This window comes from Suncus etruscus, chromosome 20, assembly GCF_024139225.1.
Source record: "Suncus etruscus isolate mSunEtr1 chromosome 20, mSunEtr1.pri.cur, whole genome shotgun sequence".
Classification (NCBI taxonomy): Eukaryota; Metazoa; Chordata; class Mammalia; order Eulipotyphla; family Soricidae; genus Suncus; species Suncus etruscus.
This window is the reverse complement of record NC_064867.1, coordinates 24566615-24584431: the sequence shown is the minus strand read 5'-3', so window position 1 is coordinate 24584431 and position 17817 is coordinate 24566615.

Here is a 17817-nt window from a genome sequence, read left to right as displayed (position 1 = left end):
CATGGTTACAAGCAGGGACAAAATTTTTTAATTGGAAGTAGAACTCTCTATGAGATGGGTAGATACTTTTCTTTGTTCTTATTTATTTAATTACTGGGCTGGGGGTATAATGCAGTGGATATGATGCTTGTCTTGCAGACACAGGACCCAGGGTCCACTCCCAGCACCTCATATGGTCCCCTGAGTACTATCAGGAATGATCCCAGACCTTAGGGCCAGTAGTAAGCCCTGACCACAGCTGGGTATGCCCCCCATCAAATTAGGTGATATATATATATATATATATATATATATATACATATATATATTGCCTATTATTTATGACTAACATGGAATAAGTCTCAATATAAATATTTAATCTTTTATCTTTATGTAAGTGTTGAGAATTTTCATATTTAAGCAGCAGAATTGGACATTTTGTCCTAGAAATGTCCCTAATTTTCTAATCTGCCTCCTCTTCTTCCTCTCTTCTTGTTTTTCTTCTTCTCGTCTCCTCTTCCTCCTCCTCTCATTCCTCCTCCTTCTCCTTCTCTTCCTCCTTCTTATTCATCTTCTTCCTCTCCCCCTCCCCCTCCTCCTTCATCTTCTCCTTATTCTTCTCCTTCTCTTCTTCATCTTCTCTCTTTTTTTTTTTATAAATATATAATTTTTATTTTGGTCATAATGGTTTACATAACTTTCCCAGTAATATTTTAGGTACATATTAACATTGAATCAGGGAAATTCCCATCACCAAATTTGTCCTCTCTCCACCCCCGTTTTCATCTTGCATCCCCTATTTCCCACTCCCACCCCCCACTCCCCCGGGCTGCTAGAATTAGTGGGCCCCTCTGTGACTAGCTTACTACTTAGTGATCATACAACTGTTTGGTCTTGGTACTCTCTATTATCCCCCCCCCCCATTTGAGAGACGGAACCAGAGTTCAAGTCATGTGGTTCTGTTTGAAGAAAAGAAAAGCAATAAAATGGGGTAAAAATCAAATAAGCCAAAAATGGGCAGAGTCCTTCTAAAAGCTCTCAACCTCAGTTTGAGAGAGGAAAGGGAAAAAGGAATTGAAATACCACAACAATACAAACAGAAATATCAAATAAAATATACAGTGAGCATTACAGCAATAAAGACAAGCACCACATAATAGCCACAGTCCTGAAATAAAAACATGTCAGAGCACAAAAAGGGAAAAAAAAAAATTAGAGACAACTTCAATATCCACACCAAAACAAAAAAGTTACAAAAAAAGATAAATAGATAGATAAATAAATAAAAAAAGATTATTTTGTGCTTTTCTTTTTTTTCTTCCCTGCGTAGGCACAGAAAATATTGGGGACATTAGAAAAGGAATTCCCTTGGCCTAAGAGATAGAGGGTTTCTCCACCGTTGAAGTATACTGTCATGGGATTAACTATAGACTCCTTGCATGTTCATTTACTTTTCTCTAGGTGCTTTTGTGATGTATGGAATACTTCTGCTCCATCATGGGTGATAAGATCAGACCTCTGTATCTAGAAATCTTGGTATCTGCACAGGTCAAGGAATAGAGCTTATATTCTTCTTCATCTTATCTTACTCCTCTTCTTTCTCCCTCTTTTCCTTCTTCATCTTCTCCTTCTTCTCCTCCCTATTCTTCTTTATCTTCTCCTTCTCCTCCCTCTTTTAATTCTTCTCTCCTTCTTCCTCTTCTTCCTCCTACTCCTTCTTCACCATACATACTCCTGGTGGGCTCAGAGGAACATATAGGGTGTCAAGGATTGAACATGGATTGGCTATATGCAAGACAAGCACTCTATCCACTCTACCATTACTTCAGCCTCACTGAATTTTCTTGATTTTTTCCAGTGAAATGTTTTTAAAAATCACATATTGAACCACAAAGACTGACTTCATCATAAGTCCCACCTCAGGATCTGTACAGATACTCTACAGACCTCTAAACACAGAGCAGAAGTCTTCCACACACCAAAGGAAAAAAAAAAAAGAAAGAAAAAAAAAAAAAAAAAAACACCACCGGGAAAGTAAAGGATCCTGAGCAATGTCTAGAGTTAATCCCATGGCAGTATGCTCCAAGGACGGAGAAATCCCATATCTCTTAGGCCAAGTGAATTCTTTTTCGAATGACCCCAATATTTACTGTGCCAGTGCAGGAGGGAAAAAAACAAAAATACAAAAAGCACAAAACCTTGGTTATTTTTTTGATATAAATATATACATTACCTTCATTTATTATTGTTATTATTATTTTTGATTTACCAATCTATTTTGGTCGATTTCTCTGTTTGGGTGTGATTATTGAAAGTGTAGTCCCCAATTATACTTATTTTTTTATTTATTTATTTATTTTTTTTCTCTTCCTTTCTTCTCTTTCGTTATGTCCTATGCCATGTTTCTTAATTCAAGACCATGGCGTGATTTTTGTTTGTCTGTTTTTGTTTTATTTTTTTTTCTACTTGTTTGTTTGTTTGTTTTGTCTGCTCTGTGTGGTGCTTATCGATATAGCTGGAGCCCTCACTGGATATTTGACACTTCTTTTGGTACTAGTGGAGTGTTTCACCTACTTTTTCTCCATCTCCCAGATTGATGATGAGAGCCTTTAGAAGGACTCCGCCCATTTTCGGGGTATTAGACTCTTACCCCAGTTTATTGCTTTTTTCTCCTTCAAACAAAACCACGCAACTTGAACTAGCTAGTCCTGACTCCAGATAGAGGGGGAAATAAGGGAGGCATCAGGACCAAACAGGTGCAAGACTACTAAGTAGTGGGTTAGATACAGAGGGGACCACATATTCTAGCCGCCCTGGGGTGAGGGAAAAGGAAAAGGGAGGTAGGATAGAAACGGAGGCGTAGGGATGACAATTTGGCGATGGGAATCCCCCCTGATTTTATGTAAATATGTACCTAAAATATTATTGTCAACAATATGTAAGCCACTATGATCAAAATAAAAATTTATATTAAAAAAAATCACATATTGATTTTTTGCTCAAAATTATTTAAAAATAATTTCCACCTTCAACTTTGTGGCAAGCAATGACTCAATGTGACTTGACTTGTGAAAATATTTGCAACAAGTTAATAGGATTAGTCACTTTCTGAACAAAAATTCTCAGATTTCCAATTGTTTTGCTTGAGAACTTGAGAGATTTTGCACCAAAGTACCATTGTTAGATTTGAGATGAAAGCAAGGAGGTCCTTTGTTCAGAAAAGTAGGTAGGGAAAAGTCCATTATAAAAGGGAAACCTATAGCTTTGATCTCACTTTTTTTTAAAGAGGCTTCAGAAAAGATTAAATTAGGAAATCTGTGATTTATTTTCTTAAAGTACTTCATGAATCCAAAGCCAGCTAAGTAGCCCCAAAGGCTGGCTTGGTGAGGCCCTGAGTTTGATCCTTAGTACTACTTGGGAGTCCACTACCAAAAAAATTAAAAAAAAAAATAATTAAACGAAGCAAAACAAAACTATTTAAGTTAGAAGTGCAAATTCTTGAACAAAAGAAATGATTTAAAGGGCTGAGTTCATGGTGTGAATATTAGAGAACTGGAATTGTGGTGAACACAATTCCCAAGAGCACTGCCAGGAACAACTTCCAAGCACAGAGCCAGGAATAGTCCATAAGCACAACTGGGCATGGCTCAATTTTTCACACACACCTTAAAATGAAAGATGAAGAAGTGAAGGGAGGGAATGAAGAAGGGAGAATGGGAGGGAGGAGGAAGGAAGGAAAGAAGGAAGGAAGAAAGAAAAAAGGGAAGGAGAGAGGAGGAAAGAAAGATGGAAAAAGGAAGAAAGTGAAGGGGAAGGAAGGATGAATGGAAAAAAAAAGAAGGAGGGATGGGAAAAAAGAAGGAAGAATGAATAAAAAACGAAGGAAGGGAGGGAGGGAGGAAGGAAGAGAAGAAAGAAAGGATGGCTCAAAAAAGGAAAGAAGAAAGGATGGAAATAAAAAAGAAGGATGGAAAAGGACGGAAGAAAAGAAGAAAGGAAGGAAGAAAAGAAAAGAAGGAGCTGAAGAGCTAGTACAGCAGGTAGGCCACCTGCTTTGCACACAGACAATCCGTATTTGATCTCTGACATCACATACAGTACCACTGAGCATCAAAGGTGTGAGCCCAAAACAAAAACAAAAACCAGAAAAAGAAAAAAGGAAGGAAGGTCTATAATCTCAGTTCCATTGCGGAACAACTGTTTTTCAATATCTGCATTTCACAACTTTTAGAGGGATTCATAAGCACAGGCAGTTTAAGAAGAGCTGGGCTAGACCACAAAGAAGACAAAATATCCTTGCAGTCACTGTATAATCTCTTGTGTGGGATCCTGAGCAGTGTGAGAATCTCGTAAATACCTCTTGAGCATCTGCTGCTATGCTTCTTGACTTCAGTTCTCCAAATCAGCTTCTTCAGTTTGCAGTAGCCTTTTCGGCTGAGTGGCTGGGGTTTTTGACTTAGCAAATAAAAAGAAAAAAAAAAAAATGGTATCTGAAAGCTTCCAGGATCTCTAAAGGCCTCTCTTAAGTGACAGCTGATGCACTCTTCCTTCATAACAGTCAGATTTAGGTAAGAGATCTGATTTCCTGCTGACTGTCCCTCAGGCCTACTATTTGAATTACTGGATGTTAAGATTGGCAAGATCTGCCTGTGTCATCCTGTGTCACTGAGAGGTTTCCTCCTACCAGGCCTGTGACCATTTTGACTGTGTCATTAGGAGAGCTACAAATAGTTTTTTTTTTTTCTTAAAGGAAAATAAAAGCCTATTCAAAGAGGGTTAAACGCTACTGGTTTTTGCAGGAAGAAAATGACTGTTATTGCGTTTTTTGAAATGGCTTTGGCCTTTCCCAGTATTTTCGCTGTGTTAACAGCCATGCCTTCCAAGCTGGGCCTTGCTCCTCCTCCCTCCCTCCAGGCTCTGCATTCACTTCTACTGTGTGTGGGATTCCAGATCTGTAAACAAAAGGGCCTGGCGCCAAAGCCTCCCTCTTGGGTGCAAACATTCAAGTGTCAGTGGTGTTTGGAAGCAGAAGAGCACTCCGTGGGAGGAAACATTTTCCTGACATTGTTCTCACTTTGCCCCATACAGCAGGAAAAACTGCAGTAGGCTGGACAGAGAAAGAATGGTTTCGAGTTCCCACCATACTCCTGCTCTGACATACTTATTCTCTGGGCTATGTTGTCAAGTCACCTTGACTCCCTTGAAGGTCTGTCCCTAACTTTTCAATGATGATCAACTTAAATGACTACGGGAGAACTATTTTGTAAAATCGGGTTCTTCTCTTCTTTCCAAAGCAAATGCAAAGTGCTCCATAAAATCAAAGATGCTTAAGTTGGGGAAAGTTTTTAAAAAGTAATTTTATTGGGGGGCCTGAGAGATAGCACAGTGGTAGGACATTTGCCCTGCATGCAGTCGATCCAGGACTGATGATGGTTCGAATCCCAGCATCCCTTATGGTCCCCCGAGGCTGCCAGGAAAGATTTCTGAGTGCAGAGCCAGGAGTACCCCTTAGCACTGCCAAGTGTGACCCATAAACATAAACATAATAATAATAATAATAATAATAATAATAATAATAGTAATAATAATATATCTTTTTCTCTGATGAACCAAATTTTAGATTTTATCTTAGTAGCTACGAGCTAATAATTGAAGAAGACAATGACCAAGAATGGAGATATTTCTGAGTAGTTGATTGTCCACAGATTAGTGCTACCAGCGAAAACTAAGAAGTTAACAGGAACAAAGTGAGAGTTCATACAGTTGAGCAGAAAGAATGCGACACTGAGTTCTCACAAGCACACATCATTGCTTTGAACAGTGATTAGAATGGTGAAATGACACATTGGTATCAGCAGTTCTGGAAGTGTAGACCCTAATCAGCAGCATCAGTATTACCCAGGGGCTTGTTTGAAATGCAAATTCTCAGGTTCCAGCCCAGATCTACTGCATGAGAGACTTTGGAGGAGGAATTCCAAACAATCAGTGTTTAGCAAAGCTTATGTGTTATTCAGATACACCTTGGCAGTTCCTGGTGACAATCATCTTTTCCAGTGCAAAGTGAAGTGACAGCATACATTTCTTAGCATTTTAAATTTCTCACCTCCTCTCTCAGACTGTGAACATTTCTGGCTATTACTGTCTGCTGTTTCTTGCAGAGATATGCCTGAACATTTACCAGACAGAAATTCTGCTACTGTCTTGGGTGGAGATTCGAAAGAAAAATTTTAATTTAAAGAACTGTGGTTTTCAAAGTTATTGATAGTTGAGTCTTAGGCATATCATGTTTAAGAATCTACACCCATTCCACCATCAGTATATATTTTCCTCCACTAGTGTTCCTATGTTCCTTCCTAACCCAGCTTCTGCCTCTCCACTTTCTATCCTCCACCTTTCCCATCTGCCACCTTGATTGGCAGTTGTAGTTCAGGCCTCATATTTTCAGTTTTGAGTCTATGCTTTGGATATACAGCTATACCACTCTCCCATATCACCAGAAACCCCTGTCCCCACTTCCCCCATTACTTCTCTTTCTCATCTTCTTCCTTCCCTGCACAATTCTTTTCTTTCTTTTTTTTTTTTTGTTTTTGTTTTTGTTTTTGGGCCACACCCGGCGGTGCTCAGGGGTTACTCCTGGCTGTCTGCTCAGAAATCGCTCCTGGCAGGCACGGGGGATCATATGAGACACCAGGATTCGAACCAACTACCTTAGGTCCTGGATCGGCTGCTTGCAAGGCAAACACCGCTGTGCTATTTCTCCAGGCCCCACAATTATTTTCTTTCACTGTTCTCCACCCTATACTCTGGGGTCAAAGGTGATCTAGTCATCCTCATTTTACTTCATTACATTTGCTCACCAGGTTATTCTATATATGGGTGGGGATTTAATCACGATGGCATAGCATAGAGAATATGTTTTGAAAATAAAGTAAATGAGTTGAATCTTGCTTCTATTCTCTAGAAATGCCTTTCCTCTATACAATTACAATATCATTAACAATCACAATATCTTAACAAATTAGAGCTTGAAGAAGTAGTATTGATGTTAAGGCACTTGCCTTGCATGTGACTGACCCAGATTCAATCCCTTGTTCTGCATATAGCTGCCCAAGAACTTCCAGAAGTGGCTCTAGATCCAGGAGAGTACCTGAGCAGCAATAAGACTGAACCCTTTATCCCCAACTCCACTCCAAAAAAAGACCCAGATTAAGTATATCACTAGGTTTTCAATTCCAAGGCATAATAATATCATCTCTAAAAATCAGTTCCCAGTGTTGTCTAGACTTGGTGCTCTACTTGACAACGTCATGATCTCCATGATGTCCTCTAGTCTGGAGGAATTGTGTTACCAGGGGCCCTACCTTCTGCTGATTCTGAATGTCCTGTGTTATGGTTAAAAGTGAGGGAATGTCACAGTAAAAGGTCCAGACCACATTCTGCCTCTTACTCATATTATCAACATAGGCTGTTCAGGAACTGATCAGACACTTTTCCTTGACTGGGATCCCTCCAAAGCAAGATCATTTACTTAATACCCCCTTTATAAGAGAAATAAACATGGCTGAAATTGGGCCCTTGTGAGACTTGATCAAGGCCATGAAACTTTTTGAGTACCCTTGGCAGCTCTCTGTTGCTCCCTTGGTTACACCATCTCTGTTTATTGTGTGGGTGTTTATTACTTGCTTTATTTCCACGTGGTGATCTCTAGAGACTCTGTAAATGATCAACTCTGTTCATCTCAAAACTGCAGAAATCGGGCTTTGTAAATACTCTGGAAGGCAGGGGAATCACAGCTAAAAGCTTCCTAATGAGGACACTGCCAACATGTTATTTTCAACATTCAACTAACTCCCAGGTTTGAATAATTCATAGAGGGGAAAATCTGTTGAACTAGAAGTGACTGGGCTCATTTAATGAAAGGGAATGTGTTAGAGCCAAAATGACAGGAGGGACTATGCAGAGAACTAGCACACCATCAGCTGAAAAACTCAAGTCTTCTCTGGCCCACATCTTTTTGTCTAATCTAAGGTCATTTGGTGGTGAGTGGTCACCCTTGGGATGTATATGCCCTGAGTCACTGGACTGCAAAGGAGGTTCAAAGTCCACCCCTCTTGTATTGTTGCATCAGAAGATAGGAGATTTCCGTTTCCAATATATCACAGTTTGCTTGAATGTTAGAACCTCTGAGATAGTTTGTTAAAATCTGGATTCTCAAAATCCACCCTAGGCCAATTTCATTGATCTTAAGCTGGGTGGGAGAACTCTTCAAAGTTTCCTAAGGGATTTCTACTTGCATCAAGTTAAAAACATTACCTCTAGTCCTCCTGTTTTCCCTATTCTTTTGAAAGCCCTTGTTTCCTTTTTTTTTTTTTTTTGCTTGGGTTTTATTTGCGTATTTTTATTGAGGTGATCTTGTTAACAGCACTGGGTATGTTTTAAGAGTAGTTTCTTTTTATGGGGAAGAATGTTTGCTTTATATGTGGCTAATCTGGGTTCCATCCCTGGAGCCCCAGATGATTCCGAGTCCCTCCAGGAGTCATCCCTGAACACAGAACCACAAGTAAGCCTTAAGCACTGCTGGGTGTGGTGCCCTCCTGCAGAGTGTAGTGGTGTTGGTGATGGTGGTGGGGCTAAGGGTGGTGTTACCTTCTTTCAATCTATGATATTACAACGCACCCACAATTCAAGGGCCATTATCACTTTGTCACCAAAAAGTATGTTCCTTAGATTTTAACGCAATAATCACAGTTATCCCCATGCTGCTGCCTTTACAAGCTACATAAAACTAAAACCAAAAACTTAACCTTGAAGTTCCAACATTATCTACTTGTGTCTCTCAATTATCTCAATCTCTCCTCCTCTTGGCCTACCCAAGATCATTGTGAAGGGTCTCACTGCACAGAGAAGCCACTGGTGACCCTTCTTCATCCCTTCCCTCAAAACCTCCTTTCTCCCTGGTCTCAGCCAATGGTGTGGAGAAAAGAGCTGAAAATCTAGCTCGATGGGAAACTTTGAGAAGGCTACTCTGGTGATTATTGGTCCCAGAGGAAATAGTTCCTGCAGCAGCTCTTTTTTTTTTTTTCCTTTCTGCGAAGTGTGTAGGAGTTCAGCAGGCATTTGCTAGGGAACGTCTTCGGCAAAAAATAAAACTTTTCAAGCTTCAATTCTGCAGACAGATTGAGAGGCCTCCCAACAGTGCAGAATTGCCGAATCTAGCTCCATCCACCCACTTTATCCCACCAGGAAGGAAAAGGTAGAGTTAGATGTATTTTGATTAGTTAACAATGGCCTCATTTCTAGGAGTTTAAATCAGGAGGGGGCTTCTTAAAGAAAAACCTGTCAGCAAGTAATTATGGGATACTTTGTGTGTGTGTGTGTGTGTGTGTGTGTGTGTGTGTGTGTGTGTGTGTGTGAGTGTGTGTACTGGGCAAGGAGTTTGCTTCTATTAAAGGTACTTTATAAAGAATGCAAGGGGAGGAAGGAGGAATAGAGATTCTAGAGGAAGTAGTGAGTCTGAAGTTCAAGAGGGGCAGAAAGCTGCCCTTTACTTTCTAATTAAGCCCCTAACAAGCCATAAAAAGGGGAGGAAGGAAGAAAAGACAGAGACCAGCTGTGTGTTTAGATTCCTAGGATAAAGTCCTAGACTGTTTACTCAGTTCACTCACACCAACTACACTGTGGCCTCCATATTGTTCTCATCTTGTTTTGACTTTTCAGATCCTCTGAAAGCTTAGCAAACATTCTCTCGCCCAAGACAGCTACCAATTCTTTTCAAGCCTCCACAGCCTTCTGTATAAGTGTCTATTTGTCATTTTCTGACTCCCACATCTTATCTCCCTCTTAGATACATAAACATTTTGCACAAATAAGTAAAAGAATAAAGCTCTCAGCTTTTATCAAAGAAATCTTACTGATAGAATGAATCAACACAAAATCAGCTTGACAGTAGCTAAAACTACATACAGGAAAGTAATGGTTACTTGCCTGAAGAATAGAATCTGTACCAAAAGTTGATGCTTTTTGGGCTATCCTGATTTTCTGCTCATGGCTCCACCATCCAAGGTGAAGTTTGCCTCTAGTTGACTCATTGAACCTATTATGGAACAGGAAGGAGGCAAGCTTTTCTCTCCTGAGTGAGTTCCAGCAGTCTCCATACCTGACCTGTGCCATATTAAGTCCCTACATCAGAGCTCCTGAAGCAACAGATCTATTCAACAAATTTCATAATGATTACTATTATTCTTCCTGTCATCCTGTGAGAATGGACAGAGTATAAAGAAAGTAACCTTCAGTCTAATCCTGCAACATCTTTTAGGACAGGTGACTACAAAGATTCACCTATCCCCAACACAGCAAGAACACTAGACAAACAATGGACAAAACACATAGAAGCCCACAAATTCAATGACTGAATATTATCTAAGACATAAACAACATCAACCAGTTTAGTAAATATTCAGACAATGTCTTTAGTGATACCAGAATGTGGATAATTAATGCGCTCAAAAAAATTAAAGTAGGGACTAGCAAAACACAAGAATTGAAATGAAAAAACTACAATCAGAAATGACAAAAATGAAGAGCATGGTAGGTGATATAAAAACACAATATCTGAATAGCAGAATAACAGTAGCTGAGCCAGAGATCAAGGAGCTTAAAATTGAGGAGAAAATTCATTGGCTAAAAAGAAATTAACAGCTTGCCAGAGAACTATGGGATGAGCTCAAGAGAAACAATAAAAGAATCATCAGAGTCCCTGAAGAACAGGAAGGCAAATGTGGGAAGAATAAAATATTTCAAGAAATCACTGAATTTGTCAGAGTTGAGGCATACAAGCACTGAAATTCAAAGGCACACAGGATCCTGGTGAAACAGATCCAGTTGGCAAAACTCCAAGACACATACTCAAAATGACAAAGTCCAGAGAGAGAAGCAGAATATTGAAATCAGCAAGATCAAAAAAGAAACTTGGGCTGGAGAGATAGCATGGAGGTAAGGCGTTTGCCTTTCATGCAGGAGGTCATCGGTTCGAATCCGGGTGTCCCATATGGTCCCCCGTGCCTGCCAGAAGCAATTTCTGAGCCCGGAGCCAGGAATAACCCCTGAGCACTGCTGGGTATGACCCAAAAACCACAAAAAAAAAAAAAAAAAAAAAAAAAGAAACTTACATAAAAAGGAGAGCCCATAAGATATATGGCAGTTCTATCAAATGATACTCTATGAGCCAGAGAATATGGGTAAATATGGTACAAAAGTCAATGAAATGAACACGTCAATAAGCATATTCTATCCAACTAGATTATCGTTTGGATTTGAAGGAACTATACAGAGCTCCATGGACAGACAACAGCTTAGGGAATTCATAGTCTTAAAACTGGTTTTGCAAGAAACATTAAAAGAGCTCTTAGGGGCCAGAGAGATAGCATGGAGATAAGGCATTTGCCTTGCATGCAGAAGGTCAGTGGTTCCAATCCCGGCATCCCATATGGTCCTCTGAGCCTGCCAGGAGTGATTTCTGAGTGTAGAGCCAGAAGTAATCCCTGAGCACTGCTGGGTGTGACCCAAAAACAAACAAAAACAAAACAAAACAAATTTGTCACATTGAGTAGGGTGCATATGGTTGTCTTCTACTAAATTAGGAAAGGTCAAAGACATATAGCAATCAATATTACAAATTAACTTTTAGCCTGAGCCATAGTATAGCAAATAGGTGTCTGCCTTGCATGTTGACAATCTGGGTTTGATCACTGCATCTCCTATGGTTCCTTGAGCCCTGTCAGAAGCAATTCCTAGGCACAGAGCCAGGAATAACTCCAGGTGTGACTCAAAAACAAAACAAAGGGGGAGGCCAGAGAGACAACATGAATGTAGGGCATTTGCCTTGCATGCAGAAGGACGGAAGTTTGAATCCTGGCATCCCATATGGTGGTCCCCCGAGCCTGCCAGGAGCAATTTCTGACCATAGAGCCAGGGGTAACCCCTGAGCGCTGCCGGGTATGACCCAAAAACCAAAAATAAAATAAAAAAATAAAATAAAATAAAATAAATCAAAAACAATAAAATCTAGATCCCAGGGCTGAAGAGATAATACAGTCAATGGGACATTCGCCTTGCATGAGATGAATCCAGGTTCGATCCCTGGCATCCCATATGGTCCCTGAATGTAGAACCAGAAGTCAGCCCTGAGCATGAGTTGTGGCTGCAAAATAAAAACAAGAAAAAAAGAATCCAGACCCTGTACAGACTGCTGAATGGGGAGGCAGCCAGGTAAAAGCTGGTAAATTCTAAAGATAAATTCTAGCTCCTAATTGCTGACTGGTCTTCTATGCTTCTACAAGAATGGTTCACCTTTTGAGCCCCACTATAAACAATGCACTTATTAAAAATGTTTTGGGGGCAATTAGAAAAAATAATGAACATGCATGACATATTATTAGGCAATTATCATTGTTGTTAGGAACTGGGTAAGAAATACTTAGACAATTACTATACTATTGTCTTCTTATAGAAACAGTGTTTGAAATAATCAAAATCGTTGTGAGCAATTGTGCAGGTAATATGTATACACATCCCAGGAGCTAATTACTGAGGGAAGGTTGCCCATTGTCTGGTGTTTTAACCAGGGTTGTTATGGCCTGGAATAAATATGTTCTTGAACTAGATTTATGAGTAAAAGTTTAACAAAATGAAATAAGACAGTTGAGGAAGGAATCAAAATGCCTTGGAAGGGACTAAAGACAGTAGAACTTAGCAAAGAGCAAGCAGACAGGGAAAAAGAGCATGTCTTTCATTTATTTATTTATTTATTTTTGGTTAGTTTAGTTTTGTTTTGGGGATGCTTAACTGGCAGCGCTTAGGGGTTACTCCTGGCTCTGTGCTCAGAAATTGCTCCTGTCAGGCTGGGGGGGAGGGGACCATATGAATGCCAGGAATCGAACCCAGGCCGTCCTGGCTCAGCTGCATGCAAGGCAAACGCTCTACCACTGTGCTATCTCACCACTTCAGCATTTCTGATTTTTTTTTTGAAAGGGAAGTTCACAATGGTCAGGAATTACTCCTGGCTCTGCACTCAGGAATCACTTCTAGAGATTCTTAGGGAATCATACGCAATGCTGGGAACTAACCCAGACCAGAAGTGTACAAGATAAGCATCCTATCTGCTGTATAATACTCCAGTAGGTTTTTTTTTGGGGGGGGGGCTTATTTGGGGGGGGCACACCCAGTGATGCTAAGGGCTTACTCCTGGCAATGCACTCAGATATTGCTCCTGGCTTGGTTGACCATATGGGATGCCAAGGGATCGAACTGCAGTCGTCCTAGGTCAGCTGCGTGCAAGGCAAATGCCCCACCGCTTCAGCTCCAATACTCCAGTAGCTTGTAAACATTACCTTTGAATATTGACACAGGTTCATGGATTCAACTTTATATATATATTATTCTTGTAAAATGATTTAACATGAAGGCCCAGAGGAAATGGTGGAGTTAATTCCCCAGATCTAATACTGGGAAATGACAGCTTGAATTCAAATACTGTTTTTGTGAGTCCAAAGTTCACATTTTATTCCTGGAATATTTCCTCCATCACGGTATTAACAAATGTTGCTTTGGACATGCAAAGGAATTCTGAGGAAGATAAGACCATGGCGGGCCAAAGCCAGTAAAAACTAACAACTAACAAAGGAATTGGCCTTGTAGCTGCATCCTAGAGCTACCGCAAGGACCTGAGAACACCCCAAATGGGGGAGGAATAATATGATGCAGAAACCGGGGCACATAGCTATCCTCACAGGTGCCTCAAGAGACCAGGTGAGGTCAGGATTGCCATATATGAATGCAAGAAAATGCATGTTGGGACTTGGACCTGACAAGATGACAGATGTCACAATGAGATGGGAAACCATGCTCCCATTGACAGGAGAAGAAAGCCATTCCAGAAGGAACTTATTTCAAGTGGGAGAGGAGGAAGAGATGAATTTCATTTTAAATATGTAGACGACTCTGCAACATCCTTGTGAAGAAAGCCAGACAGCAGTTTGGTTGATAGAATTTTAGACTTAATGATCATCTGGTCTACCCTTTCATTCATATTCAAGAAATATAAATGCAGGAAGTAATCAATGAGTATTGTGGTTATTAAGGCTCACTTATGATGATACTATTTGGAAGTAAATAGTTTGCTTCAAATATTACAGACAATTTTTATATAAAATTTTTTATTTAAGCACCATGATTACAAACATGATTGTAGTTGGGTTTCAGTCATAGCAGACGCTTTTTTTTTTGTTTTGTTTTTTTTTTTGGGGGGGGCCACACCCGGTGACACTCAGGGGTTACTCCTGGCTATGTGCTCAGAAATCGCTCCTGGCTTGGGGGACTGTATGGGATGTCAGGGGATAGTCCTAGGCTAGCATGAGCAACACAGACAGATGCCTTATCGCTTGCGCCACTGTTCCAGCCCTAACACAATACATTTTTTAATTAGTCTTCCTGTTGTCTTACTGGAGTTACCTGCATTTTTTTTCTTTTTTTCTTTTCTTTTTTTTTTTTGGCCACACCCAGCAGTGCTCAGGGGTTACTCGTAGCTCTGTACTTAGGAATCACTCCTGGCAGGCTCAGGGAACCATATGGGATGTCAGGAATTGAACCCGGGTCTTACTCACTGTGCTATCACTCTGTTCCCTCCATATTTTTTTCTGACAGTATCCATGAAAGTTGCTATAGACCTCTGGTATCATCTGTAAAATGAGAACCTCCCTAAATTACGCTGTGAAGGCCATACCCCATGTGAAAACACATGATAGTTTTATGAAAGTGTTCCTAATAAAAGTCAGATCACATAATTCCTCTGCTCAAAATTCCCCAGGAGTTACGTCACGTCACAGGGCTGGAGCATATCAATGGCATATATGAGACCTCAGATTTGATTCCTGGAACTGCATGTCCCCTCCAAGCACATTATGTGTACCCCTGATTGTTCCCAGCACCCTTGGGCCTAAGCAGCACTGTAAATTTTTTGTTTTTGTTTTTGTTTTTGTTTTTGGGCCACACCCAGCAGTGCTCAGGGGTTACTCCTGGCTGTCTGCTCAGAAATAGCTCCTGGCAGGCACAGGGACCATATGGGACACCGGGATTCGAACCAACCACCTTTGGTCCTGGATCGGCTGCTTGCAAGGCAAACACCGCTGTGCTATCTTTCCGGGCCCTAGCACTGTAAATTTAAGCTTGCAACTCTTAAGACCACCAAACAGGCCAAATATCACTGGGAGGACTCTCCCTTTTTTTTTTCCCTCTCCCCCCAAAATCTCTCAGGGACTTATTATTTTTTTTCCCTGATCATGCCAGTCATGCTCTAATTCAGTACCTTTGCACGGGCACTTCTTTTCACCTGGAAGTCAAGTCTGCCAGAGATTCGCCCAAAGCTCTTTTAGTGCTTTATTCTTTTTTTTTTTTTTTTGGTTTTTGGGCCACACCCGGTAACGCTCAGGGGTTACTCCTGGCTATGCGCTCAGAAGTCGCTCCTGGCTTGGGGGACCATATGGGACGCCGGGGGATCGAACCGCGGTCCGTCTCCTAGGCTAGCGCAGGTAAGGCAGGCACCTTACCTCCAGCGCCACCGCCCGGCCCCTTTTAGTGCTTTATTCTAAGGCTCAGCGAGGCCTTACTGATTGCCTGCTCTAAAAGGCCACAATCTCTGCCTCCCATTCCATTTCCAATCTCTTAAATCCTTCTCTATTTCCCCCAAACCTATGCATTTGTTTCTTTTTAACATAGTGTTTATTTATTCATTCATTTTTGAGAATTCTGGGGATTGGACCCTTGGCTTCACACTTGCAAGATGAATACTCTAGCATTGAGCCACTGGCCCAGCCCTTTATTTTCATTTTTATTGGTCTTCTTTCCTTGTAATAGAAGAATGTAAATGCGGAAAACCGGCAAGGCTTTACAAAAGCCGGCTCCCTGTGTGTGACACCAGGCGGGGAAAATCCGCGAAAGTACACTGGCCCAGTGGGGCCCAACTGTGAAAAACTGTGAGTGTGACCTATCTATGTCTGTCTACTGTCCTCTTGCGTGAAACTCTTGCGAGTGGGGCAAAAAGAGGCTCCAGCGGAGCACGGTCCGCTTCGCTACGCGGCCGTGCACTCTTTCTAAGGAAAGAATACCATTGCAACAAGAAGGAAAAATCACACTAAGAACGGCGCTATATCACAGAAGCAAACATTTCTCTCCGGACTGTCTTCTCTGTTGCATGCTCGGGCCTAAGATTTGACCCAGTGTGAGGCTTCATCCATGGAGGACTCCCCTCCCTTAGAGGCAAGTCAGCCCATCCAGAAAGGGAGGAGCCAGAGGAGTGTGCTGCCTGCATCATATAGACAATGAATACCACCACAACACGTAGAAAAACCCACAATACAAGTGTGACAATGGGGAAACAATGCAGGCCAGCATCAGACATAGAGAATGAAGATGACAATTCTGAGGACCAGATAATGACCAACCAACTAATCAACCTCTCAGATAAGGACTTTAGACTAGCAATATGGAAGATGCTCAACGGACTCAAAGAAACCATGGATCGAGTTGAACAGAACACTAATAAGAACCAAGAAAATATGAAGACAAAAATCACAAAACTCCAAACTGAAATAACATGTCAACTAACAGGACTGAAAAAGTCAGTAAACGAAGTGAATGACAAAATGAATAAGCTCTGGGACAGGGTATCAGAAGCTGAGAATAGACTTGGTGCTGTGGAAGATGAGATACATAACAATTCCATACAGCAGGAGAGATTGGACAAAAAACTTAAAGCAAATGAGCAGACAATGGAAAAATTAGTCAAAGAATGGGAACAGACGAAAATAGAAGTCTATGATAAGATCAACAGAAACAACTTAAGAATCATTGGAGTCCCAGAGACCCAGGAAGAAAATTTCCAGGAAGAATCAACGGTCAAGAACATCATTAAAGAGAAACTTCCAGAGCTAAAGAATATATGTGATCAAATCCTGCATGCCCGAAGAGTACCAACCAAAAGAGACCCCAGAAAAACCACCCCAAGACACATCCTAGTCACAATGACAAATCCCACAGATAGAGACAGAATTCTGAAAACAGCAAGATCAAAAGGGGAAATCACGTTCAAGCAAGCTTCCCTGAGATTTACAGCAGACCTGTCACCAGAAACACTCAATGCCAGAAAGCAGTGGTGGGATATTGTGACAAGACTGAATGAAATAAATGCTTCACCCAGAATACTATACCCAGCAAAACTCACTTTCCGGTTTGACGGAAGAATACATGGCTTCACAGACAAAAAACAGCTCAGAAACTTCACAGACACAAAACCAGTCTTAAGAGAAAAACTGAAAGACCTAATCTAAGACAAGACTACCCAAAAGACACACCAAATTTCGAAATAAAGATGGCGTTAAATCCCAGGACAATTCTTTCTCTCAACGTCAATGGACTAAATGCACCAGTTAAGAGACACAGAGTGGCTAAATGGATCAAAAAACTCAATCCAACCTTCTGCTGCCTACAAGAAACGCACCTGAATAGTCAGAACAAACATAGACTCAAAATAAAAGGCTGGAGAAAAATTATCCAAGCAAACAACACCCATAAAAAAGCTGGAGTGGCCATACTAATATCAGATAATGCAAACTTTATACTCAGGAAGGTTGTAAGGGACAAAGATGGACATTTTATATTAATCAAGGGGTACGCAGAGCAGGAAGAATTTACTCTCCTAAACATATATGCACCAAATGAGGGGCCAGCAAAATATTTAATACAACTGTTGACAAATCTGAAAAATAATATCAACAACAACACAAT